Raw genomic sequence first — 27,970 nt, 5'->3', positions numbered from 1 at the left:
AATAAAATAAAATAAAAATAAAACACCAAGTAGATCAGAATGTCCAAACTTACTAGAGAAGAAAAGTGGAATCATTGGCTATATTTTCAAGTTGCATTCAACAGGAAATGTAAGTTTTGAATTATTTTCATCTTCATACTTCCAAGTTAATAGAATTAAACCAGAATACTCCATTCTTTCAAAGGCTCTAGCCAGGCAAAGTTTTACTGTATTACTTCTTGCTTTCAATGGATATAAACCAGAGTCCTGGTAGGCACATTTTTGGATGACTGCAAAGATGCAGAACTAAACAGTTCCATCTGTTCAATATTAAAACAAAAGTCCTGTAAACCTCTGATAGTGAGTGTAATACTTTAGCACTAGCACCAAAGCCTCAAATATGAAAAGATACCAAGAACACCACTAGCAAACAGAAGTGAGCTCTCAGCTGGGAGCAGTAGTTCATGCCTGTAATCCCAGCACTTTGCCAAGCCAAGGTGGGAGGATTACCTGAAGTCAGGAGTTCAAGGCCAGCCTGGGCAGCATAGCGAATTCACATCTCTACAAAAAATTTAAAAAACTAGCTGGGCGTGGTGAAACGCACCTGTAGTTGTAGCTACTTGGGAGGCTGAAGTAGGAAAATTGCTTGAGCTCAGGAGTTCAAGGCTACAGTAGCTATGATCGTGCCACTGCACTCCAGGCTGGGTGACAGAGCGAGACCTAGATAATTACAGTCTGTCCTGCTCCTGTTTACATTAAAATCACTAAGTTAAAATGCTTTCAATCAGCAGGATAAAAATTAAATGAAATGTGACTTTGGAGTTTGGCCAGAAAATAGGCAATGGAGAAAAAGACACTTCCCACAAGAATAAAAATGGCAAATAAGCATATAAAAAACGTTCAAAAGCACTAGAAACCAAAGAAATGTAATGAAAACAATGAGATTTTCTGCTTAGAGACCAGCATAGAGGACAAATGGAAGGGGGAAACTGGAGCTCTGTCCTTATTGGTGGGAGTATAAACTGTACCAATTTTCCTGCAGGATAATTTGAAAATTTCTATTAAAAACCCTAAAACTGTTTTATGTTATTTTCCTCCAGAAATTCTACTTCTATAAATTCAGTCCAAAAATGATTGCTCAAGTCCATTAAAATGTATACATAAGAAAATTTACCTCTGGGGTGGCAATGATTAACTTAAGATACATCCAGCCATTAAAAATGATGATGCCAAGGATGATTGACTGCCATAGAAATATGCCCAAAACATAGTAAGTGACAAAAGACCATATATTATGATTCTACTTTTTAAAATGTTTATATGCATAAAAAACTATAGAAAACAACAAACCAGAATGTTTTGAGTGGCAAAATTAAAGATTTTTCTTTATATTTTGTCTTCCAAATTATTACAAAAAAAATTCTTTATATTTTGTCTTCCAAATTATTACAAAAATAATTACAAATTATTACAAAAAGAATTATTACAAAAAGAATTACAAAACGATTTTCGTTATAATCAGGGAGAAGTATTATTTTCATTTATTTATATTTAAATTTCTTTTCTTTTCCTTATTTTTTCTCATGTATGTATCATGTGTAGTCTAGAGAGCTTGAATCCCTGCCTTTTGAGGTAAATCAGCCCATTTCTGTCTCTATAAATTTGCCTTTTTTGAACATTTCAAATCAATGGAATTATACCATATGTGGTCTCGTGTCTGGCTCTTTTTCTTAGCTAATGTTTTTGAGGTTGTTCTATGACATATAACATGTTTTGGTAGTTTGTTCTTTTCATTACTGACTAGAAATCCACTGATGGATATATCACATTTTGTCAGCAGAGAGCCTTTTAAACTTGGATTCCAACTTCCTCTGATCTAAATGAAACCCTCCAAACACAGGACTTGTAGGGGAAGCTGCTGTGCATGTCAAAATAGCTACTTATCAGAACCAGCTTTGTCATCAGGACCCTGAACTGGTGCAGAAATTTTTATTATTTTGCGACTTCTTTTTTACAGGGAATTTTTGTGCTACTACACATCAGGACTTTTGAAGCATCTGATACATCCATTTAACAAGTATGAGCATGTGTCTGAGTGGACAAGAAAGTGAAACCATCCATGATACATTGCGTATTTTTTCCTCCCCCAGACTGGACCAGGGAATTTCTTAACTTTCTACAGTATCCTGTCTCCATTTACAAAGCTGAACAGTATTAAAGATCCTGCTGCCTTTGTTAGGCAGATTTGGAGGGGAGGCCCAATAGCAAGGGTGGAGAGGAAAAAGAGAGTGGAGCTTGTGGAACAGGAAGCCCCCCGGGGTCTGCGCTTGGCTCCCAGTTGTTGAGGATGTTGTGGATGGTGAAGTGCTGATGGTGTCCTGAGGCAGCCTAGCACCTCCAGTGGGCCCAGAAGGTCTTGATTCGAACACTTACCCCTGTTTCACAAGTGTTTAAAAGCTGTTTTTGCTTTTGTTATTTTCCTAAATAATCATTACTTGGTAGTTAGTTATTAATCTTTCTTTGGGAGAGGGACAGGACTTTAAAACTGAAGAACATAATTTTCATTAAAATATCAAAAATGGAAAAAGGTTACTTTGTAAACAATTTGCTAAACAAACCAAATGGCAGCTGTTGAGAATCTCAATAAAATGTTAAATGCATATGTTGCTTTTAGAAGAAATAAATTAAAAAATGCATTTGCTGGCAGTGGTACCTTTTTGCCTAAGGTTGGGTCACTGTGTCATCATACTGTGGTGGGGGGTATGTGTGGTGTATATGTGTGAAACTTTTCATCTCAGGATGGATCATAATCTTAGTTGCAATTTTCCTTCCAAATAGGGTTACAAAGTAGTAAAACATGGGCTTGGAAGTGACAGACCTGAGTGAATCAGGACAACTTAAAAAAAAATCCAATAAAACTAATTTTTAATAATCCTGAGGTTGGTTTTTGAAACAATAGATGCAATTATTTACTCTAAGCCTCTGGTTATAATTTTGAATCAGTAATACATACTGTCTCCACACTTTTTTTTTATGGAAACAAAGTTTTCATCCAGAAAACCCCAAAACAGTGACTTTTTTTTTTTTTTTGTAAGACGGGGTCTCACTCTGTCACCCAGGCTGGAGTGGAGTGGTAGATCTCACCTCACTGCAGCCTTGACCTCCCACCTCAGCCTCCTGAGTAGCTGGGACCACAGGCGCCACCGCGCCCGGCTAATTTATTGCATTTTTGGTGGAGATGGGGTTTTGCCATGTTGCCCAGGCAGGTCTCAGACTTCTAGGCTCAAGCCGTTCGCTCACTTCAGCCTCCCAAAGTGCTGTGACTACAGGCGTGAGCCACTGTGCCCAGCCTGGAAGGACTTTTTAAAACATAAGTTCAAGCATCTTATCTGAACTCTTTTAATTGGAGGTATCTCTTCTCTCATTCTCCTCATCTTTGGTGTTCCCCAGAGTTCACTGCTGACTGGGATGTACAACATATATTTCAAAGTCAAGGTTGGGTGCAGTGGCTCACGCCTATAATCCCAGCACTTTGAGAGTCCATGGCAGGCAGATCGCTTGAGTTCAGGAGTCCTAGACCAGCCTGGGCAACATGGCGAAACCCTCTTTGTATTAAAAATACAAAAAATTGGGAGTTTCCGGGAGCGCCGCCTGGAGCTGCTGGGCCCCTTTTGGCCTGGCGGCCTTTTCCGGCTCGGCTGGGCCGATCCTGTCGCTGAACCCGCAGGAAGATGCCGAGTTGCAGAAGGAAGTGGCACAGGTTCACAAGCGCATAACCAAGCGAAAAAAAAAAAAAACAAAAACGACTTTCTCCTGGAGTAGCCTATGTGCGCCACCTACCTAATCTACTTAAGGAAACCCAGATCCTTTCCTATTTCTCCCAGTGTGACACTGTTACAAGGTTCAGACTGTCCAGAAAGAAAAGGACTGGAAATAGCAAAGGCTATGCATTTGTGGAGTTTGAGTCTGAGGATGTTGCCAAGATAGTTGCTGAAACAATGAACAACTACCTATTTGGTGAAAGACTCTTGGAGTGTCATTTTATGCCACCTGAAAAAGTACAGAAATAACTCTTTTAAAGACTGGAATATTCCATTTAAGCAGCCGTCATATCCATCAGTGAAACGGTATAATCAGAATCGGCACTTACACAAAAGCTACGGATGGAGGAGCGATTTAAAATGGAAAGAAAGAAAGAAAGATTTCTCGGAAGAAATTAGCTTAAAAAGGAATTGACTATGATTTTCCTTCTTTGATTTTACAGAAAATGGAAAGCATTTCAAAAACGAATCATCGGATGTCTACAAAAGGCCAGGTTTTACGTAAGAAGAAGAAAAAGGTTTTAGGCACTCCTGACACTCTTGAAAAGACTGTGGGTAGCCAGGGCCCCACACCGGTTTGTACATCAACATTTTTGGAGAGATGAAAATCTGAAGTGGCTGAAATGAAGGGTGATGATGAAGATAATGAAATAGTTTTCAAACAGCCCATATCCTGTGTAAAAGAAGAAATACAAGAGACTCAAACACCTACACATTCACAGAAAAAAAGACGAAGAAAAAGCAATCAGTGATTTTCAATGTAATATATATAACATTTCTTTTGAAAATTGTAATATTTTTATGATAAAAAATACAAAAAAATCAGCTGGGCATGGTGGCTCATGCCTGTAGTCCCAGCTGCTTGGGAGGCTGAAGTGTGAGGATCACCTGAGCCCAGGAAGTTGAGGCTGCAGTGAGCAGTGATCGCCGCACTGCGCTCCAGCCAAGTCGAGTCATTACATTTATCTTAACCTGTTCTAGGCTGGCTTACCAGAGATTTGTATTAAGAATACAGTAGGTGATCTCACAGACATCTAAGTACAGAACTCAAAATGTGACCCCACCATGGAAGGACTGGGCTGGGAGGTGATTTTTCTCTCCTGCATGCCTTCACTCTGGATTTCTGCTCCATGCTTGTGCTTTGCTCTGCAGATGGACGTTGAGCACGTGCTCCAGGCTTCTCCAGTCTCTGAGGCTTTGGCCTGCCCTGGCAGTACCCCTGGTCCCAATGTTACTGGAACTTTCCTTACAGATGCTCCTCTGCAAAAAAAATCTGTCGAACACTCTCTGTGTCATTTCCAATTAGCAGGATAGAGAATCTGATCTGTCTAGCAGCGGGGGTGGGAGTTCCCCGGTTGTCCCTGGATTTGTAGTGCTGCCCTTTCCAAAGACTTGAGGAGGGGCCGGATATCCAAAAAGAGGGTGCAGGTGGGAAATCAGTAATACAGTCTACTTCAACAAGAAAGTATAAAGTAGAGGCGGTGGCTAACGCCTATAATCGCAGCACTTTAGGAAACCCAGGCGGGTGGATCACTTGAGCTCAGGAGTTCAAGACCAGACTGAGCAACATGGCAAAACCCCATCTCTACTAAAAATACAAAAAATTAGCTAGGCGTGGTGGCACATAACTGTAGTCCCAGCTACTTAGGAGGCTGAGGTTGGAGGATTGCTTGAGCCCAGGAAGTCGAGGCTGCAGTGAGCCAAGATCATGATGCCACTGCACTCCAGCCTGGATGACAGAGCGAGACCCTGTCTCAAAAAAAAAAAAAAAAAAAAAAAAGTATAAAGTGGAAGTATCTGTATGCGTGATTGAAGTCATGCTTTCCATATATTTTTTCCACTTTGCCTTTTTTCTGTCTAAAACACTGTATCTTAAGCTTTTCCCTATGTTATTAAGTACTCATAAGCATTATTTTAATGGTTGTATCAGAATCCATTATCTGGACTCATTATCATTTATCCATCTGCAGTTGCTGGAGATACTGCCCTTTCTGCCACACTCAGTCACCTTGACTGACCTTGCTCTGTGTCCAGTTATCTACTAATACACATACTGGTCATTTAGGAGTTAAAGTTAAGAATAAACAGTTATCATAGTTCCTAACACTTCAAAAAGAATGTATCTTCCTAAAAATAGAATGACTTGGTGGTTAAGATAATTTTAAAGTAAAATAGATAAATCGGTATTGAAATTAACATTTTGCTTTCTTCTTGTATCTATTCTTCATTTCTCTGTCATTTTGATGGATAAAGTTTCATTTGGAAGGATTTTTATTTCAAAATAGAAATAGCATATGACATGAGAATGGGAACTCTGAAAGGTTCAACTTTCTAGTCATTAGTTTCCTAAGATTTTCACAAAAGCTACCGATAGCCAATCATGACTGGCCTGTATTGAAAGTGAGTTGACATTACATACATCTTATGCATATACTTTATATCAGATATAGAAAAATAGGTGGTGTGTTTGGAAAAGTACTGGGCTAGGAGTCAGGAAGCTTGACTGTTGACTGTTGGTCCCAACCCTAGGCTTGTTCAGCTGAGCACCCCAGACAGTAATTCAGCAGCTATTTCTTAAATACCTAATGAGTTTCAGACTTTGTAGTTGGGCTGGGAATATAGACAATCATGCATTCACGATTCTCCAAGCCTCCTATTCTCACCCCAGCTCACTGTGAGCTTTCTTATGCATTGTGTAAATTTGTCTCCTAACAGTCCCCAACTCTCTCTCCAACCGGCTTCCCAGGGCAGTTGTGCAGATCAAATGAGAGAGAATATGTGTGAAAGCAAATTGTAAATGATTTTAAAATGCAATAAAAATATGACCCATGAAAAATTATTTAAAGATCCTTAGAATTTTAAATAAACAGTACATTAACCTGAGTTCTTTATGGTTTTTATTTTAAATAGATATGAAAGTTTTAAAATGGACCACTGATATTGTTGAAAATCTTGGCTTGATTATTCTCCAAGAAAATGATAGAGTGGTTTGTGTGATTAATTTTCTAAAATTGCCAGCCAAAAAAAAAAAAAAATCTTTTTTGAGTTGAATGACTAGATCAAAGGAACATTGACTGTATAATGGAGAAATGTTTTCTGTGTTCACTAACAGCTTGCCTTTGTTTGATTCCAGCTGCAGCATATCGTGAGTGATGAGATCCGTGTGCGGGTGACTGATCTTTACCTGGCAGAAAATAATAATGGGGCCATCGGAGCCCAGCCGAGCACACAGAACTCAAGGAGCCTCCTGGAGTCAGCGTATCAGTGGAAAGCCGAACAGCTAATGTCATGAGAATTGCTCTAAGGTGAGAGTTGCTCATGTAGTCAAAGACCTTGCTGCTGACAATGTAAGTTGTTAGGATTCTCTGAACCTGAAGTTAAAGCCAGGGTATTTTGACCCGGTGATTCTACTCCTGGAACTTTTTAGAGTTCCTAATGAGTTCACCAGAGAAATACAAAGGGGAAAAACTATCTTCCTGGACAATCTACTTTGTTTCTTTCTTGCATTTAAAAAAAAAGAAAAAAAAAACTAGTTATATATGATTTTTACAATTTTGTATTCTTCATTTTCTCTGAATATTTTTCATAGTATACTTTGTAAGTATTATTGTTAGAAAAATGTTGGTACATGAAATCCATGGTCATGGTCATTATAGAAAAGAAAATGTAGGCCTGGCACACGTGGCTCACACTTGTAATCCCAGCACTCCGGGAGGCCGAGGTAGGCAGATCGCTTGAGACCAGCTTGGGCAACGTGGCAAAACCCCATCTTTGCAAAAAATACAAGAATACAGAAATAAAGCAAGTGTGGTGGTGTGCGCCTGTAGTCTCAGCTACTCAGAAGACTGAGGTGGGAAGATCGCTTAAGCCTGGGAGGTTGAGGCTGCAGTGAGCCCTGATCGCATCACTGCACTCCAGCCTGGGTGACAGAGCAAGACCCTATCTCAAAAAAGAAAAAGAAAAAAAAATGTAGATAACCAAAAAAAGTCACCTTAGAATTCTTCCCTGAAATTGCCATTGATGACATTTCTAGACTTTTCTATGCTTGAATATATATTTTGAAAGAGTTTATATTGGACAAATGGTCTTTAATTTTTTTTTTTTTTTTTTGAGACAGGGTCACGCTCTGTTGCACAGGCTGGAGTGCAGTGGTGCAATTTTGGCTCACTGCAACCTCTGCCTCCTGGCTTCAAATGATCATCATGCCTCAGTCACCCTAGTAGCTGGAATTACAGGCATGTGCGACCACACCGGCTAATTTTTGTATTTTTAGTAGAGATGTGTGTCAGGTCCCAGGGTCCAGGTCCAGCCAATGCTGAAGTCTGAGGGGAATGGGTGGGTGATCAGAAAGAACACCGGGGGGGCCATAGGCAGATGAAAGATAGCTTTATTCAGCAGCAGCTCTCATTAACAGCTTTCTTACACTAGCTCTCTTATTAGCAGCTTACTCTTACACTGTTCACCGTGTATCAGCTGCCTGAGCCAGCTGCCCCCACAACATAGCTGCGCAGCTGGCTCTCCCCTGCCTTCAGGGTCAGCAGCTTAACTCTTTCTCTCTCTGGGCATGAGCAAGACCAGCTGTGTCCTGGGTCCCTCCCGTTTGTCTGCAAGATGGACAGCTTTGGCTCCCTCTCTCTTTCTCTGGGTGCCAGTGCACCCACATGTCAAACCATGTGGAGTGGAGCCGAGCCAAGCCCCCAAGAGCCATGTATCTTATGCACAGCATCAACAGAGCACTTATACCTATTACAGACAATAGTGGCATAAAGCCAAGTATGAACTTACACAAACAGGTTATATTACAAGTGGAGGTGTGCACTTACCCGCCAAACTCGCGAGTCACGCAAGCCTGGATATACGCCTCGGTCTATTCCTTGACCAAAGCACACCCACGTACCTTATAATGTGGTTTTGCCATGTTGGTCAGGCTGGTCTCAAACTCCTGGACTCAAATGATCTGCCCGCTTCAGCCTCCCAAAGTGCTGGGATTACAGGTGTGAGGCACTGCATCTGACCTGAAATGGCGTATTTTTGCTCAATTAGCAACACTTTTGGGTCTTTAATGTATTTTCTATGGCTATTTGATATTCACTTTATAGAGAATCAGTGCCTGTATTGTTGGACATTTAGGTCGTTTCCAATTTGTCACCATTACAATGGATAATTATAAAAGCAAATAGTGGGAAACAACCTAGATGTCCAACCCACTATGGGGATGGGTTAATGACATGCTGTTATGAATACTGGAGACATATTTTGCAATTCTTAAAAATATAAGTTGTAAAACTGCAGTATCTGTGCCCCCCACCAATCTATTTTGGAAATAGCTGTATTTGTATGTATATATTAAGTTATTGTCAGGTTGTAAGCTTTACTAGCAGAGAGGAATTTCGAAGGCTTTAAAAGAACACTGAGCTAGATCTAGCTTCTGGCTCTGTGTGTTTATTGACTAGTGGTGTGCCTTGAGAAACCAGAAGTCTCTGAATTTCAGTTTTGTCTCTGTGTAAAATGAAGAAGGTTGAAATAAAAAATTCTCAGCCGGGCATGGTGGCTCACACCTGTAATCCCAGCACTTTGGGAGGCTGAGGTAGGCAGATCACAAGGTCACGAGATCAAGACCATCCTTGCTAATATGGTGATATCCTGTCTCTACTAAAAATACAAAAAAATGGGGCTGGGCGCGGTGGCTCACGCTTGTAATCCCAGCACTTTGGGAGGCCGAGGAGGGTGGATCACGAGGTCATGAGATCGAGACAATCCTGGCTAACACGGTGAAACCCCATCTCTACTAAAAATACAAAAAAATTAGCCGGGCATGGTGGCAGGCACCTGTGGTCCCAGCTATTTGGGAGGCTGAGGCAGGAGAATGGCGTGAACCCAAGAGGCGGAGCTTGCAGTGAGCCAAGATCAGAGATCACGCCACTACACTCCAGCCTGGGTGACAGAGCAAGACTCCGTCTCAAAAAATCTCAAGTTTCCTTCCAGGCTCTGATCTTCTCCATGTGATTCTGATAGTTACCTTGTCTGCAGAAAGCCCTTAGAGTAAGGGCACTGAGAATCTCAGGGTTCTGAAAGGGGAGATCACGTGCTATCACCATTGATAGTTGTTTTGTGCAAAACATGGTTTGCTTGCCTCTATTGGTGTGTTGCTGTTAAGTATGTATTTTTTTTAAATCAGACAAATAATATTAGTGGAACTCAGAATTTCAGGAACTTCATATGCAGTTGGTGCCATTGTAACAACACTTTTCTTGTTTTGTTTTTTAGAAAGGGTCTCACTCACCCGCTTTTGAGAAAGCAGGAGGACTGGCTTTGGCTGGAGACAGGGTCAAAAGGGCTCTCCTGGAATGGCACATTCCCATCCCAGGGAGGGAGCTCTGTTGGGAACATGAGATGGACCAATAAGATCCATCCATTAGGAAAGTGGCCCTTGGTCTGTCCAGTTTTAATGGAGGAGGGTGCTTGGTGCAATGACCACTTCTGATGGGGAAACTATTCAGAGACATGGGCATTCATTGTTTTTCCCACGTGTGCCCCACTGGGGCCCAAACTTGAGGGGTGAAAAGTTCCAGGAGACAGATCAAGAGTGGTGTACATGCCATGGCTGCCCAGGCTGGGCTCTTCCCACCGCCCCTCGGTCCTACCCTCTGGAACCCTGGGCAGGCTGGCAGAAGCCCTTTTTGTGGTCTGGGCTTCTGGCCAGGATGCCTATGGCTTCCTAACACCTGTGTGGGGCAGTCTAGTGTAAAGATCCTGTAAGTAGGAGAAGAGCAGTTGATCAAATGAATCCAAGATGTAACTAAAACTGTCTCTGATGGCAAAGCCTTTGATGCTGAAGAGTCTGGCCCGTAGAAAGATGGCCCTGAGCATGGCACCTCTGACTAAATCCGTCCCTCTGGCCCACTGAGCATATGAGCCCAGCCTTGCTCACAGTCGGGGCGGGAGGAAGACCTCATGGAGGCCACTCGATAACTGCACTTCCTGTCATAGCTGATTTCACCCACACCGTCCTCTGCCCCAGCCAGCCCAGCCCCGTCATGCCCTGCCATTGCAGTCAGGGCTCTTTAGGGTGAGTAAAAGAAAATTCACTCGAGATGGCTTAGGCAAGAAGGGAAGTTCATTGGTCATTAAGTTAGCCACAGGCAGGGCAGGGAACAGTTGGGCTTCAGGAATACCTTGACTCAGAGTCACCAGCACTGTCAGGATTTGCAGGCTCCTTCCCTTGTCTCTGTCTCCATCTCTGCCTGCAGATCAGTTTTGTGCTCTCAGAGCAACTTTCCCCACAAGGTTGAAAGAAGACTGTTGGCAGCACGAGGCTTCCGTCTTCCTGGCTTTGCCCCCAGGAAAGGATGGGGCTCCCCTCCATTAGTTCCTATTCAGAAAATTCCAGAAGAGAGCTTCTGCTTGGTCTGGTCTGGGTTGGCTGAGTAGCTGGGACACTAAACCTGCCAAGCCCTCTAGCGGCATGTGGTTGAAGAAAGGTGGAGAGATGTATTAGTCAGTTCAGGGTGCCATGCCAAAATACCACAGACTGGGTGGCTTAAACCACAAATATTTATTTCTCACAGTTCTGGAGGCTGGGAAATCCAAGATTAAAGTGCCACCAAGGTAGGTTTCATTCTGAGGCCTCTTCTCTTGGTCTGTAGGTGGCTGCCATATTGTGTGCTCACATGACCTCTTCTTTGTATTTGTGCAGAGAGAGAGTGAGTACACTCTCTGGTGTCTCCTCTTATAAGGACACTAATTCTATGGAATCAGGGCCCCACCCTTAGGACCTCATTTAACCTTAATGACTCCCTGAGAGGCCTCATCTCCAAATACAGCCACACAGAGCTAAGTTTAGGGCTTCAACATATGAATTTGGAGGAGACAGAGACATTCAGTCCATGATGGGAAGAAAACCTATTCACCAAAAAAGGGATGCAGTGGCCAGAAAAGGGGGCAGACGAAACTACAGATGCTCTCCCCATTTCCCCCAATACATAACACACACACACACACACACACACAGCCCTGCCTTTGCCCTTTCCCAACAAGGCCACTCCCCACCCCATGTTTATTTACCTGCCTCCTATCCTGCTCTCTGAAGCTGCCCCTTCCCCTAAGTTGTCCTGTTGCTCACTGAATGCTACACACAGGTAGGTGCATGTAAATGTAGCCAGATACTACGTGGTCCTCCTGGACCATGTGTGTTCTGAGCCCCACCATGGGACTGGGCAGGAAGTAGGTATCACCCATGTCTATTGTCCTCAGGCAGAGCCTAGCTCTGGGACACGAGCTCAGTGGGTGCTGTGGCTTTGTTGGGTTCACCTCAGGCCCCCTTACCCCCAATCCACTTATAAGGTTCCCAGGGCCTTGATACCTCTGTCCTTGGAAGAAAAGAATGTGATTACCTAGCTCACACAAACCTGCTGGTGGCTTCCCGTAATAGAAGGACATAACTTTCTAGTTCAAAAGAGTCTATCAAGTGACAAGCACAGTGAATGAAGAAAGACCTACAACAAGGCACATCACTGGGAAATTCCAGAAAACCAAGGACAGAGAGAAAACCCTAAAATCTTCCAGAGAGAAAAGACAGGTCATATATAAAGAGCCAAGACTCCGCATGACACTGCCTTCTTCCCAACAACACCGGGAGCTGGAAAATAATAGAGCAATATTTCCCAATGTGAGGAGAAGTTACATTTAAATTAGAGCATTATATCCAGCCAAACTATTAATAAGGAGTTGGGGTAGAACAATGACATTTTAAAATATGTGGGAGTCAGCAAGCTTGGCTTCCATTCACTCTTTCTCAGGAAGCCACTGGAAGATGTATTGCAACACAATGAGAGGGTAAACCAAGGAAAAAGAAGATATGGGGCCAGGGAACGGGAGATGCACACAGAAGAGGCAGCAGAAAATTCAGAGAAATGCCAGGATGCCAGCCATGCCATGGGCTGAGAGAGCTGAGTCCAGTTTGGAGCATAAGGATGGAGGGCAAGGGAGAAGGGGATGCCTCCTGGAAAATAACAGGGCTGATAGAGTAGCTGGTGTATCTTAGTTTTTGGATAATTATTACTAGGCATTTCACAGATCAGTTGGAGCATCTGGGAAAAAAAAAGGTAGTTAATAGGTACAAAAACGTATAAGCAAATGAAGGGAAAAAATCTGAAGCAATTATCAACTCCAGGGGAAAAAAAGGAAAGAAATGAAACAATTTCAGTGCAGGACTTGGCTTAGGAAACAAAATTTAGATATCTATAAGAGTGTAAATGCATTTGATTTCATAAGATTGTGATCCAGTCAAATTGGTAGAATGGAGGCTCCCTTACTTGTAAGGGAGGTAAGCCCTACACTCTGTTATGCCAGGAAGTCGACAGATACTGAGGAAAACAAATCAAGAAATAGCAACATAAGCATTATTTAGAAATATGATTATACCAGAGGAAGTGGCAAAATGAGTTTAAAGTGATGGCCTCTGGGAATTAGGACTCAAGGGCAAGAAAGGAAAGGGCAGAGGAAATGCTTTCTGATATAAGCCTTTTATTACCATTTTGTTCTTTTTTTCTTCTTCTTTTGTCTTACTGAGGATTTCTTGCTCCAGATACCATTTTGTTCTTAACTCTGTGTATCTAGTACTTTGATCAGAATTAAATATAATGTTATAAGTTCTGGAAATCTGTTCTACAGAATGATGACTACAGTTAATAATAATGTATACTTGAAAATTGCTAAGAGAGTTTTTTTGCTTTTATTATTATTTTTAATTGACACAAGAATTTTACATATTTTTGGGGTACAGTATAATATTTTTATACAATGTGTAATGATCCAATCAGGGTAATTAGCATCTCCACCACCTCAAACATTTATCTTTTCTTTGTTCTGGGAGTATTCAAAATGCACTCTTCTAGCTATTTGAAAATATATAATAAATTGTCATAAATTATCATCACCCTATAATGCTAAAGAACACTAGAACTACTCCTCCTATTTAGCTGTTTTGTTTTTTTTTCCAGGCAGGGTCTCACTCTGCACCCCAGGCTAAAGTGCAGTGGTGCAATCACAACTCACTGCAGCCTTGACCTCTCAGGCCCAAGTGATCCTCCCACCTCAGCCTCCAGAGTAGCTGGGACCGCAGGCATGCACCAACATGCCTGGTTAATTTTTAAATTTTTTTAAAGAGATGGGGTCTCCCTATGTTGCACAGGCTGGTCTCAAACTCCTGAGTTCAAGTGATCCTCCCACCTCAGTCCCCTAAAGTGCTAGGATTATAGATGTGAGCCACTGAACTCAGCCATGTACTCATGTATCTGTTAACCTGTTAGCCAACCTTTGGCTACCCCCTCCCCCTTACCCTTCCTCGCCTCTAGTAAACACTACTCTAAGCCAATAGATCTTAAATATTCTTACCACAATAATAATAATAATAAAAGTATGTGAGGTGATGAAAATGTTAATTAACTTGATTTAATCATTTCATAATGTATGCATATATCAAAACATCACATCGAACACTGTAAATATACACAATTTTTATCAATTATACTTTAATAAAGATGGAGGAAGAATTGAATATAACATTAAAACAAAAAACAATTGCAGGCCGAGTGCAGTGGCTCACGCCTGTAATCCCAGCACTTTGGGAGGCCGAGGCGGGCGGATCACCTGAGGTCGGGAGTTCAAGACCAGCCTAGCCAACATGGTGAAACCCCATCTCTATGAAAAATGCAAAAATTATCTGGGTGTGGTGGCGCACGTCTGTAATCCTAGCTACTCGGGAGGCTGAGGCAGGAGAATTTGCAGTAAGCCAAGTTCGCGCCACTGCACTCCAACTGGGCAACGGAGTGAGACTCTGTTTAAACACACACACACACACACACACAACCATCAACAACAACAACAAAAAATTGCAAAACCTAAAGAAAATCTTTAATCTAGTCCAGACCAGCCTTCTACAGATGAGGTCACTGAAGTGCAAAGAGGTGAACTGACTTGTCTAATGTTACACAGCAAGTCACCGGCAGAACTTGACCTGAAATCCAAAGCCAAGCATTTTCTATTACCTCCAGGTTTTTCAGTCCAGCCCTCCCAGGGCTCTGCTTTGGGGATTGGTATTGGTGACAAAGGGAATAGAGAGGAACATGCATAGAGCTCTCCATTTAGATTGACATTTTCACACTGTGCCAGGTCGTCGGCAAGAAACGGTGCAAGCTCCAAGATTGCTCGCCCCGACCCTTTTCCTCCTCCCCAACCTCTCTCATAACCAACTTCAGCTAAAAGGTCTGAGAAGAAAAGGGAATCTTAGATGACTCTCACTAGGGTGTAAATGACTCCCACCATGATTTTTATTTCATCGAGTCATAACTCCAAAAGCAGTTTGATAGATAGGATGTCAGGCAGTAGGATGAAGACAGATGGGGAAACTGCCTAGGGTCATGAAGAAGGTGAAGGCACTGAGGCCCTGAGTAATTTCATAAAGAACACCTTAGAAAATGTCCAGCACTGTGGTTTCTTACCTTCACTTAGCACCCACCAGGCCCCACATTCTGACAGATTTTGTTTATCAGACAAATTGCACTCAGTCGGGCTTCTTTCATTTTCCTCAGAGAGTTTCCAGGTTGCATAGAATTGAGATAATCTCCCTGCCTCACCGTCACCCCCACGATGACACTCCATGTTTTTGTTTGCAATACAGTCTTTTATGGATCAATATAAGATTTTCATGGTGTTCTTTGCATTTTGCAAGTATTGCTCAAACTGGAGACCCAAAAAGAGCACTACCTTTAGAGTCAAAGACCCCTAGGTTCCAATTTCAGCTGAGATACTGTGAGCACATCACTAGCCCACTCTGATCCTATATCCCGGTTGTATAATCACCTATTTCCCATCAATTGCGAGGCTGGAGATAAAAGTGCCTACTCTGCCCAGTACACAATAGGAGCTCAGTAAACTTAAGTTCTCTTGCTTCCCCACTATCCTAATGTATTAGGGGAAAGACAGAGATGTGGGGAATGGCACCTGGGAGGTTCCAGCTGTATGCTTCACAATCCTACCAATGAAAATTCTGAATTAGGCTTCAGTTTCCTCTCTACAAAATGAGACAGGACAGGAGTGGGTAGGAAGAGGAAGAGCTTGGCTTTGTTGGTTTAAGCTGGGCCCGTCTGATTCTGTAACGCAGGCTTCACTGCGGGGTCCAGCCCATTCCCCACCCAGGGCTTCGGGTGCTCTGAATGTCTTTTGGCCAACTCCAAGGCTGCCCAGGATCAGGGTGGGGAGGCAGGGTGGGGGGTAGTGGGGTAGAGAGAAGCAGTTCCCCCATATAACCTGCAGGTGGCACCAGAGCAACGTGGGAGCCGAGGGTTCCGCTGTAGCCTTCCTGGAGACTCACCCAGGCAGGGCGAGGTAGGGCGAGGCAGAGGTGGTACACACAGCTCAGCTGGGCAGCGGCCTGAGCGCGGCTGCGGATCAGTCCACACCGTTTGAAATCGACACATGGGTCTTCTGGCTAATTTCCTCTCTTTGGTAGGGTGATCATATAATTTATCATCCAAATCCGGACATTCGGAGAGTGAAAGGGGCACTGTTATAATTGCAACGGGACAGCAGACATAACCTTACGTGTACTTTGCAAACCAAACATCCCTCTGGTCACTTCTTCTTCCTTGTTTCCATTCTTTCTTTTATTTTTTTTTCTTTTAAAACACACAGCATTCTTTTCCCGGCGCACCATTGTCTTTGAAAATGCCTTTGCCGGCCGGGCGCGGTGGCTCACGCCTGTAATCCCAGCACTTTGGGAGGCCGAGGCAGGTTGATCACGAGGTCAGGAGTTCAAGACCAGCCTGGCCAAGACGGTGAAACCCCGTCTCTACTAAAAATACAAAAAATTAGCTGGGCGTGGTGGTGGGCGCCTGTAATCCCAGCTACTCGGGAGGCTGAGGCAGGGAATTGCTTGAACCCGGGAGGCAAAAGTTGCAGTGAGCCAAGATCGCGCCACTGCACTTCAGCCTGGGCAACAGAGCAAAACTCCGTCTCAAAAAAAAAAAAAGAAAAAAAGAAAAAAGAAAATGCCTTTACCTTCGGGATATTTTCGACCATGCAGCATCTACTTTTGCATCTTGAGTCTGAACAGTCTCTCTGAAGCCACCCCAAAGGCTGGTTTTAGCTTCCAGATAGAAGGCTCTGTTCCCTGGCTTACCATCCCCAGGACTCAAGAATTAAAGATGTCGGACGTGGAACAGTGACCCTTCTCTCAACTTTGGTGCCCCTTTGCTAAATTTATTCCTGTAATTTTGTTCTGAGTGCTCATGTCCTTTATCTCTTTTAATTTACGTATATTAGTTTATTGAATTGCAAGTAGACAAGCCCCATTAAGCAAGATTCTTATATTTCCAAGATCATCCCATTACTCCATTCAACCCCAAATTAGCGTGCCATTTATCCCCTTGTTTCTGAACCCTCTTCACTTAATAGTCTCTTAAACATCCATCCATTGCAAAAAGGACTCAAAGTGTTCTCACTTCCATTTTTAGTTGATTCATTGCTATCCAAGTAATGATTTGTCTGGGGGAGTCATTAGTAGAGAATTGTGCCCTTAAATTTATTTTTATAGTTGGATTCTGCTAGTTAATATCTCTCTCTCTCTCCGTCATTCTCACATTACAACAAATGACTATGTCTTAACCTAAAATCTAGGTTAGAAATTTGATCTTATCTGAATAAGATATTAATAGATAATATGAGATTTTTTTTTAATTTACTGAAACTTTTCTCAGCTAAAAATGATCGTCACAAATATGTATGTAAGCACTTGGAAAATTGGGCTGTAAATACATCAACTCTTAAAATATCATGTTTGGAGAGAGGATTTTCCTCTTTTTTTCTTTTTTAATAAAGTAAATTTGCTATGGTTGGAATGCTTGTGTGTCCTCCAAAATTCATGTTGGAACTCAAACTCCAGTGTGATAGTATTAAGAAGTGGAGTCTTTTTTTTTTTTTTTTTTTTTGAGACAGGGTCTTGCTTTGTTGCCAGGCTGCTGGAGTGCAGTGGCATGATTTCGACTCACTGCAACCTCTGCCTCCCGGGTTCAAGCGATTCCCCTGCCTCAGCCTCCTGAGTAGCTGGGACTACAGGTGTGCCACGCCCAGCTGATTTTTTGTATTTTAGTAGAGACGGGGTTTCACCATGTTGGCCAGGATGGTCTCAATCTCCTGACCTCATGATCTGCCCGCCTTGCCCTCCCAAAGTGCTGATTACAGGCATGAGCCACTGCGCCTGGCCCAGGTAGAGTCTTTAGGAGATAATTAAGTCATGAGGGAAGAGCCCCCTCATGAATGGGATAGTCACCTTATGAAAGGGCTTGAGGGAGCTGCCTAGCTCGGTTTCCTTCTTTTGCTTTTCTGTCCTTTCCACCATGTTGGGACACAGCATTCCTCATCTCTGGAGGACTCAGCATTTAAAGTGCCATCTTGGAAGCAGAGAGCAGCCCTCACTAGACTACAAATTTGCTAGCACCTTGATCTTGGACTTCCCACCCACCAGAACTGTGAGGAATAAATTTTTGTCCTTCACACATTACCCAGTCTCAGATATTTTGTTATAGCAGCACGAATGGACTAAGACAGTATCTTACATACAGTGAGATGCGTATACCTTAAATTACAACTCCATACTATTTACATATGTGCACATTCATGTGACCACCACTCAGCTCAAGATACAGAATGCTTCCATCACCACAGAGGGCTCCCTCTTGCCCCTTCTCAGTTGCTGTCCTCCTCAAATTAACCACGATCCTGACCTCTGTCACCCTGGATTAATTATGAATATAAATGGATTCATACAGTATGTGCACGTTTGTGGCTGACTTCTTTCATTCAACATAATCCTATGAGATTTAGCCATGTTTTGGGTATTGGTAGTTGTTTATTTTTCTGGTTGTGTAGTTTTCCATATTTCATTTATTATCCTTCTTTCTTTTTTTTTTTTTTTTTTTTTTTTTTGAGACAGAGTCTCGCTCTGTCACCCAGGCTGGAATGCAGTGGCACGATCTCGGCTCACTGCAACCTCCACCACCTGGGGTCAAGCGATTCTCCTGCCTCAGCCTCCTGAGTAGCTGGGATTACAGGTGTGTGCCAGCATGCCCAGCTAATTTTTGTATTTTTAGTAGAGACAGGGTTTCACCATGCTGGCTGAACTCCTGACCTCATGATCCACCCGCCTCGGCCTCTCAAAGTGCTGGGATTACAGGCATGAGCCATTGCACCCGGCTATTTATTACCCTTTTATTTTTATGTCTAACTCAGTGTCTTGTGGGGTCTATTGGTCCTTTTTAGCTAGATTGATATTAAAAATCTTCTTATCAATGGAGTTCAGGAAATTTTTAGAAGATAGAAGCCTAATAAACCCAAGCCCCCCAATCTTAAGCCAAGTTTCCTTCTCACACCTGCTTCAGTTGCTCTTCTTTGTGTGGTATTTTTTTCCTCACAAAGCTGATGGGAAATCGAGGAACCCAAAAGCTCTTCATCATGTTATCAGCTTAGGGACGCTTGCCATCTGAATAACAGGGTAGATATTTATAATCTGAAATGTTAAAATAACAATAGCAAACACTTACATAGCACTAACTGCTGTTCAAAGTGCTTTACATATATTCTTTTCCTCAAAACAACTCTGTGAAATAGATAGTATTATTGTCATCCCCACACTTCAGATGGGGAAATTAAGGCAGAGAGAGACCACGTAACTTTCCCAAGGGGGTAGGGCCAGGACGTGAAACTGTGTTTTCTTGTTTTAGAGCTTGCACACTTCACCACCACACCACATTGGGTAGCATGATACCTCATGTGGTTAAAGTATTTTCTTCTATTAGCTTGGGAGCATTTTCTGAATAATTCAAATCTTATAAATTTGCTTCAAAGAATATAAGTAAATTGAAATGGATGATCTAATATAGAATGTGTGGCATTCATGAATACATTATAGGACACTCCAGTTTTAAATAATAATTCTTTGCTTATCTTGTGACTTTTGTCAGGCAGGGCTGTAATGCGCTAGCCTCATTTTCCTTCTCTTCAATAGGAGAAGATGGACTCAGAGGCAGGCACAATTTATCACAAAATCTCATCACACTTTCCCTCACCATCTGGAAGCTGGAGATAGGTTTGTGAAATCTTCGTTGTGAAAGAGTTGAATGACAGTTGTAGCATAGTGAGTTTAAGAAACGTGGTTTTACTTGTCAGTTCTGTTGCACAGGGTCCCTCAAGTTTCGGCAGTTAACATATGTGACCAACAGTTTTCTCACAAAGATTATCAGGGTTCTAGAGGAAATTATCTTCCAGTTTTATTCTGCTGCTAATGTGCTATATTTCTTTATAGATTCTTGGCCACTCGTTTTTCATTAGACATTTTTCTGCCTCTTTATGCTGTGCTTTATTTCTCTTTATGCCCAGCCCCAGGTTTTTCCTTCTAACTGCAAGAGGAAGATTATTGAAATTTTCTCTTTCTCAAACTCCCAGGCTCAAGTGATCCTCCCCCATCTGCCTCCTGTGTAGCTGGCATTACAGGTGTGCACCACTGCACCCTGCTGATTTTCTCTTTAACCTTCCCCCTGAGCATGTGTACACACACACACAAACATGAATACAGACACCCAGACATCCACATGTACACACAAACACACAGAGACATACACATATCTACACATACTTATTAGATATACATTTACACACACACACACATGCACACACACATATACACACCTTCCTTCTATCTTCTTCTCAGGACTCAGGATTCTCAGAGAGTGGAAAGAGTATTGCACCACGAGTCAAAGATAGACTGTGCAACTTTGCCCAAGTGCCTTTCCTTTTGAGATCTCATTTATAATAATAAACATCCTTACCCACCAATTAGGGTTATTTTGAAGATAAAACAGAAAGGAAGGATAACAGAATGATGGCATGTTGTATAGTCAAAAAAAAAAAAAATTAACAACCAAAAAGAGATCTGGCCTTTGTCCTTGACTCCTTATCTCCAACACGTAATGCTTGATAGGAATATTTTTGCCTGGGGATCTTGGGTCAGGGTGGATAATCTAATAATAAGATTTAGGGTGGAGACTAGCCAGGCCAGGAAAACCGACTAAGTGATTTAGAGTCCTGGCTTTAGGTCCCCCCTGAAAGGACTGGAGACTGGAAACTGAGAGCAGCCACATGGACAATCAAGCATGCCTCTGTGATGAAGTTCCAGTAAACACCCTGAACACTGAGGCTTGAGGGAGCCTCACTGGCTGGAATACTCCATGTGTATTAGCACATATCAAAGCCAGGAGGGTAATGCACTCTGACTGCATGGGGAAGGGATAATGGACATTCCATGTCTGGTGACCTCCTGGACTCAGCCCTATGCCTTTCTTCCACTACCTGATTTTAATCTATATATTTTCCCTATAATCAAACCATAACTGTGAGTATAACAGCTTTCTGTGAGTTCTAGCCAGTCCTTAGAGGTAAGCAAGCCGAGTTCATCTACTGCCTGCTGAAAAAACTATTTTAAAATTCCTAAACCAAAGAAGGCCAGAGCTCTCATGAATCTGATCCAACAGATTTTGAGGCCAAAGCTCCAAAGCTGAGGGTATTTGAAGCCAAAGCCAGGCCAGACAGAGATGAGGCTCCTGGGAGGGAACAGGGGCAGTCCTGTCCAGGGTGCAGTGTCCCTGGGCTATAGCTGGACAAGAGCTCCCTCTGGGTCACAGCTTCTAGGAACAGAGTTTGGAGCAAGCTGACTGTCTGATTAGTAGGACTCTGGTGATGATCTCAGCTGGGAAATTGTGTGGTAATGAAGAGAGATGGTTTTGCTTTTCCAAGTCATCCACTCCCTGCATGCTTTGATCCACATTGGAACTCAGGGTGGAAACTGCCTTTGAACAGCCTAAACCTGAACTCTGGGCTGTGTGTCCAGTTTCCTGGCCTCCAGCTTTGTTCACTCCTTACCCCTACCTATCACTGATGCCAGATTCATCCTCCCAAATATCCTTTTCATCATGTTCCTCTCCCCACCACCTCACGGCACCTTCTGCGCAACAGGAAATGTCTCTAACCTCAGCCTGGCATTCAATGTTCTTTCTGATGTAGCCCACCTCTCACCACTCCACCACATCTTCCCGTGGGCCCTGCCAAACTGGATCAATTTTTTCTATCCATGAGCTGAACTTTCCCACCTCCAAACTGTTGCTTGCACTGAGTCCTTCCTCTGAATGTTCTGTTCCTCCCTCTCCCCAAGTCCAAATGCTATAGACTGAATTGTGTCTCCCCCAAATTCATATGTTGGAGCCCTAATCCCTTATGTGATTGCATTTTGAAATAGGGCTCTTAGGAGATAATTAAAATTAAGTGAGGTAGGAGGGGCAGAGCAAGATGGCTGAATAGCAGCCTCCATCAATGATTCTCCTTGCAGGAAAATCAAATTTAACAACTCTCTACACCAAAAAGGCATCTTCATAAGAACCAAAAATCAGGTGAGTACTCACAGTACCTGGCTCTAACTTCATAACACTGAAAGAGGCACTGAGGAGGGTAGGAAAGACAGTCTTGAAACACCAAGGTCACTCCTCTCCCATCCCCCAGCAGTGGCCACTGTGGTGCTGAGAGAGAATCTGTGCACTTGGGGAAGGGAGAGTGCAGCAATTGTGGGACTTTGCATTGAACTCAGTGTTGCCCTGTCACAGCAGAAAGCAAAACCAGGGGGAACTCAGGTGACACCTGCCCGTGGAGGGAGCATTTAAACCAGCCCTACCCAGAGGGGTTCACCCATCCTAGCAGTTAGAAGGCTTGAGGCTTGAGTTTTGATAAGCCTTGCCATGGCAAGCTATCGTTACCTGGGGCTCTAAGTAAACTTGAAAGGCAGTCTAGACCATAAAGACTTCAATTCCCAGGCAAGTCCTAATGCCATACTAGGCTTAGAGCCAGTGGACTCAGGGGGCACACAACCTGGTAAGACACCAGGCAGGGCAGCCAAGGGAGTGCTTGCACCACCCCTCTCCCAACCCAAGCAGTGCAGCATGCGGCAACAAAAGTGGCTTCTTCCTTTTGCTTGAGGAGAGGAGAGGAAAGAGTAAAGAGGACTTTGTCTTACATCTTGGATACCAGCTCAGCCACAGCAGGATAGAGCACTGGTCAGAGTCAAGAGACCCCCATTCCAGGATCTAGCTCCTGAATGTCATTTCTAGATATACCCTGGGCCAGAAGGGAATCTGCTGCCTTAAAGAAAAGAACCCAGTCCTGGCAGGATTCATCACCTGCTGACTCAGGAGTCCTTGGGCCTTGAATAGCCAACAGTGATACCCAGGTAGTATGTTATGGGCCTGGAGTAAGACTCTGAGACTGAGACATGCTGGCTTCAGATGAGACCCAGCACATTCCCAGCTGTGGTGGCTGTGGTGAGGGACTTCTGCTGCTTCAGAAAAGCAGAGGGAAAGGTAAAAGGGACTTTGTCATGCAGCTTAGGTACCTGCCTGGCCACCATGAGGCAGAGCACCAAATGGGCTCTTGTGGTCACTGATTCTAGGCCTTGGCTTTTAGATAGCATTTCTGGACGTGCACGTGCCCTGGGCCAAAGGGGAGCCCACTGCCCTAAAGGGTGAGTCCCAGGCCTGGAAACACTCACCACAAGTGATTTAAGAGCCCTTGGGCCCTAAGTGAACATCGACCGTAGGCTGGCAGTATTCTCTGTGGGCCTGTGGTGGTGGCCACAGGGTGAGTTTCCTCTGCCTGTGAAAAGGCAAAGGCAGAGTGGAAAGGACTTTGTCTCATGGTTTCAGTATCAGCTCAGCCGCCTTAGAATAAAGCATCAGGTAAATTTCTAAGGTTTTTTACTCCAGTCCCTGGCTCCCACACAGCATCTCTGGACCCGCTAGGGCCTGAAGGAACTCATTGCCCTGAAGGGAAAGACACAAGCCTGGCTGGCTTTGCCACCTGCTGACTGCAGAGCCCTAGGGCCTTGAATGAACATCGGTGATAGCCAGGCAGTGTTTACAGGGGACCTTGAGTGAGACCCAGTGCTTTGCTGGCTTTAGGTTTGACCCAGTGCAGTCTAAGTGGTGGTAGCCATAGGGATGTTGTGTCAGCCCACCTGCAGCTTCAAGTGGCTCAGCACAGAGAGAGAGAGAAACAAAAAAAGAGACTGAGACTGTTTGGGAGAAATTACAGGTAAAGAATAAAAGTCTCTGCCTGGTAGTCCAGAGAATTCTTCCAGATCTTATCTAAGACTGACAAGGCAGTACTTCTATGAGTCTGCAAGCACCATAGCATCACTGGGCTTGGAGTGTCCCCTACTCAGATACAGTTTAGATCACAACACCCACATCCTTTCAAATACCTGGAAAACCTTTCCAAGGATGAGTACAAACAAGCCCAGACTGAGAAGACTACAATAAATACCTAACTCTTCAATGCCCAGGCACTAAAGAACATCCACAAGCATCAAGCCCATCCAGGAAAACGTGACCTCATCAAACAAACTAAGGCACCAGGGACCAACCCTAGAGAAATAGAGATATGTAACCTTCCAGACAGAGAATTCGAAATAGTGGTTTTGAGGAAACTCAAAGAAATTCAAGATAACACAGAGAAAGGATTCAAAATTCTATCAGACAAACTTAACAACAAAATTGAAATAATTAGAATCAAGCAGAAATTCTGTAGTTGAAAAATGCAGATGACATAATAAAGAATGCATCAGAGTCTCTTAATAGTTAAATTGATCAAACAGAAGAAAAAATCAGTGAGCTTGAAGACAAGCTATTTGAAAATACACAGTTAGAGGAGACAAAAAAATTAAACAAGAATGAAGCATGCCTATGAGATCTAGAAAATAGCCTCAAAAGGGCAAAGCTAAGAGTTATTGGCCTTAAAGCGAAAGTAGAGAAATAGAGGTAGAAAGTTTATTCAAAGGGATAATAACAGAACTTTTCAAACCTAGAGAAAGATATAAATATTCAAGTACAAGAAGGTTATAGAACACCAAGCAGATTTAACATAAAGAAAACTACCTCAAGGCATTTAATACTCAAACTCCCAAAGGTCAAGGATAAAAAAAGGATCCTAAAGCAGCAGGAGAAAAGCAACAAATAACATACAATGGAGTTCTAATACGTCTTGCAGCAGACTTTCAGTGGAAACCTTACAGGCCAGAAAGGAGTGTCATAACATATTTTAAGTGCTGAAGAAAAAAATCTTTTACCCTAGAATAATATATCCAGCAAAAATACACTTCATACCTAAAGGAGAAATAAAGAGTTTCCTAGACGAACAAAAGTTCGGGGATTTCATCAACACCAGACGTGTGCTACAAGAAATGCTAAAGGAAGGCCTCCAATCTGGAGTTGGACAGGCAGTGGTTAATTCTCCCAGCAATGATGTGTGGCAGCACATGCTAAGGGTTGTCTACCAGGGAAGCCCACCCAAGCAACCCTTAGTGCTCAGGGTTTTTCTTGGGGCATGAAGCTCCTGGGTGATTGACCCCAGCTACTCAGGTTTCAGTCCCTACAGAGGTCGTATTGATACAGCAAAGCCCAAAGCCTCAGGCATACAAAAACATTCTTACAAGGCAGAATATTCGGCCGGGTGCGGAGGCTCATGCCTGTAATCCCAGCACTTTGGGAGGCCGAGGCGGGTGGATCAACTGAGGTCAGGAGTTTGAGACTAGCCTGGCCAACGTGGCAAAAGCCCATCTCTACTGAAAATAGAGAAAAATTAGCTGGGAGTGGTGGCCGGTGCCTGTAATCCCAGCTACTCAGGAGGCTGAGGCAGGAGAGTCACTTGAACCAGGGAGGCGGAGGTTGCAGTGAGCTGAGATCATGCCACTGCACTCCAGCCTGGGCAATAGAGCAAGACTCCACCTCAGAAAAAATAAAAATGAAGGCAGAAGATTCGAAGTGCTCAGAAGTTATCTCCCCGGAGGTGGTCAAGGGCCAGTCCTTTTTTTGGAATGTGCAGGGTTGGAGTGACCCAAGGCTGCTGAGAAAACTAACGCTTTACTGTCCAGTGGTCTATATTAGAATGCCCTGAGGAGCTTTCAGAATGCTCTATGGCCAGGCTGCACCCAGACCAATCACTCAGAGTCTCTAGAGGGTCTGTCCAAAGTCAAGACCCACTGCCATAGATAGTAATTGGTACCAAAGGAAGGAGTGAGCTCATCCCAGAGGGAATGAGGAGAGAGTGGTCACAGGTGGAAGAGATGGCCAAGAACAGCGGACTAAGGAGCAACAGAGGCTGCAGACTGCGGGAGGGATGGCACACAGGGAAGGAGTGGCCAGAGAAAGGGCAGAGAACCAGGGTCCCCAGGTGTACTCATTCAGTGGTTTTTAGTATATTCAGAGTTGTGCAAAAACCACCACAATCATTTTTAAGACATTTTCAACAACTCCAAAAGAAACCCTGTGTCCTTTAGCTGTTACCACCCACCCACAATGACCCCATTCCCTCCAGCCCTGAGCAACTGCTTATCTACTCTCTGTCTCTACGGAATTGCCTATTTTGGACATCTCATATAATTGAAATCGTACCATATGTGGTCTTTCATGATTGGCATCTTTCATTTAGCATAATAGTTTCAAAGTTCATCCATGTTATAGTGTGTTTAGTACTTTATTCCTTTCTATGGCTGAGTAATATTACATTGTTTTTATTTTTTATTTTATTTTATTTTTTTAGAAGGAGTCTCACTTTGTGGCCCAGGCTGGCCTTGAACTCCTGGGCTCAAGTGATCCTCCCACTTTGGCCTCCCAAAGTGCAGGATTACAGGCGTGAGCCAGCATGCCAGGCCATATTCCATTGTATTGATATATATCACATATGGTTATCTGTTCATCAGTTAACAGGCATTTGGGTTGTTTTCACAACGGGATGGTGGGTACATGGCAAAGGTGTAATCTGTAGCACAGAGAGCCAAAAAGATCTGGGCATGCTTTTTGACCAAGGCCTGTCGGTAGGTGCAGAATGAGGGCCAAGAAGTCATGAGCAATCACAGCGGCCAGGTCCCATTTGAGCTTCCCCAGGACCATCACCTCCCAGTCCCGCAACTGGCAGGGAGAGACAGCGTGGTCGGTGTAGATGCACATTTTCTCAATGGTCATGGGCCCAGTCTTACGCAGCTTGGAGGCCAGCTGCATGGAGACCGCAACCAAGAGCTGCAACTGTGCCTTTCGGGTGGGTGGGGACGCAGGACAGGTAGCATGCAGGTGGTTCATGGCCAGGGGAAAGACTTCCTCCTCACAGCACTGCTCCTCCTCACAGCACTGCTCCTCCTCACAGCACTGCTCCTCACACACCTCCAGCATCCAGTAAACCAGCATCTTCCGCATGTGCGGCTTGCTCTCCCTTTGCACGCACTGGAAGTAGGAGGCGCAGTGCACGCAGCGCTACTCCAAGGGGAGCAAGCTCTGCAGGACGCGCTGATCCCCTGGCGGCTGCGGGTCCTCGAGCCTTCGCAGCATAGCAGCTCCACACTCAGGCAGCGCACAGGCAGGGCGGGAGTGCAAGCTAGCGCCCATCATTTGTTTCTAAGTATTGTCATTCTTTGTGATACTATTAAAAATAGAATTATATTCCCAGTTTTGTTTTGGGTTATTCATTGTACATGTAAAGAAATTGAGTCAATTTTTGTATATTGATCTCATAGTCTACAACTTTGCAGATTATTATTACATTAGTTATAATAGGGTTTTTTTGTAGATTCCTTAGGTTTTTCTATATACAAGATTGATACGGTTGGGCATAGTGGCTCACGCCTGTAATCCCAGCACTTTGGGAGGCCGAGGTGGGCGGATCACGAGGTCAGGAGATTGAGACCATCCTGGCTAACACGATGAAACACCGTCTCTACTAAAAATACAAAAAATTAGCCCGGCGTGGTGGTGATGGGCGCCTGTAGTCCCAGCTACTCAGGAGGCTGAGGCAGGAGAATGGCTTGAACCCGGGAGGCGGACTTTGCAGTGAGCCGAGATCGCACCACTGCACTCCAGCCTGAGCGACAGAGAGAGACTCTGTCTCAAAACAAACAAACAAACAAACAAACAAAAACAAAAAATATTTGCCAGGCGTAGTGGCAGGTGCCTGTAATTTCAACTATTCAGGAGTCTGAGGCAGGAGAATCGCTTGAACCCGGGAGGCTGAGGTTGCAGTGAGCCGAG

The 27,970-nt window shown here is 43.6% G+C and overlaps 2 pseudogenes; one reads left to right on the top strand and one right to left on the bottom strand.

Annotated features, from left to right (window-relative positions):
* The first annotated feature begins 39 nt into the window (after window positions 1-39).
* Window positions 40-4,552, top strand: LOC101132966 (MKI67 FHA domain-interacting nucleolar phosphoprotein-like; annotated as a pseudogene).
* A 22,100-nt stretch (window positions 4,553-26,652) lies between these two features.
* LOC101143935 (G1/S-specific cyclin-D3-like) lies at window positions 26,653-27,331 on the bottom strand (annotated as a pseudogene).
* Window positions 27,332-27,970: the final 639 nt, after the last annotated feature.

The sequence above is a fragment of the Gorilla gorilla genome, chromosome 8, assembly GCF_029281585.2.
Source record: "Gorilla gorilla gorilla isolate KB3781 chromosome 8, NHGRI_mGorGor1-v2.1_pri, whole genome shotgun sequence".
NCBI lineage: Eukaryota > Metazoa > Chordata > Mammalia > Primates > Hominidae > Gorilla > Gorilla gorilla.
The sequence above is the reverse complement of the archived record's forward strand: the minus strand, read 5'-3'. Positions and strand labels throughout refer to the sequence as shown.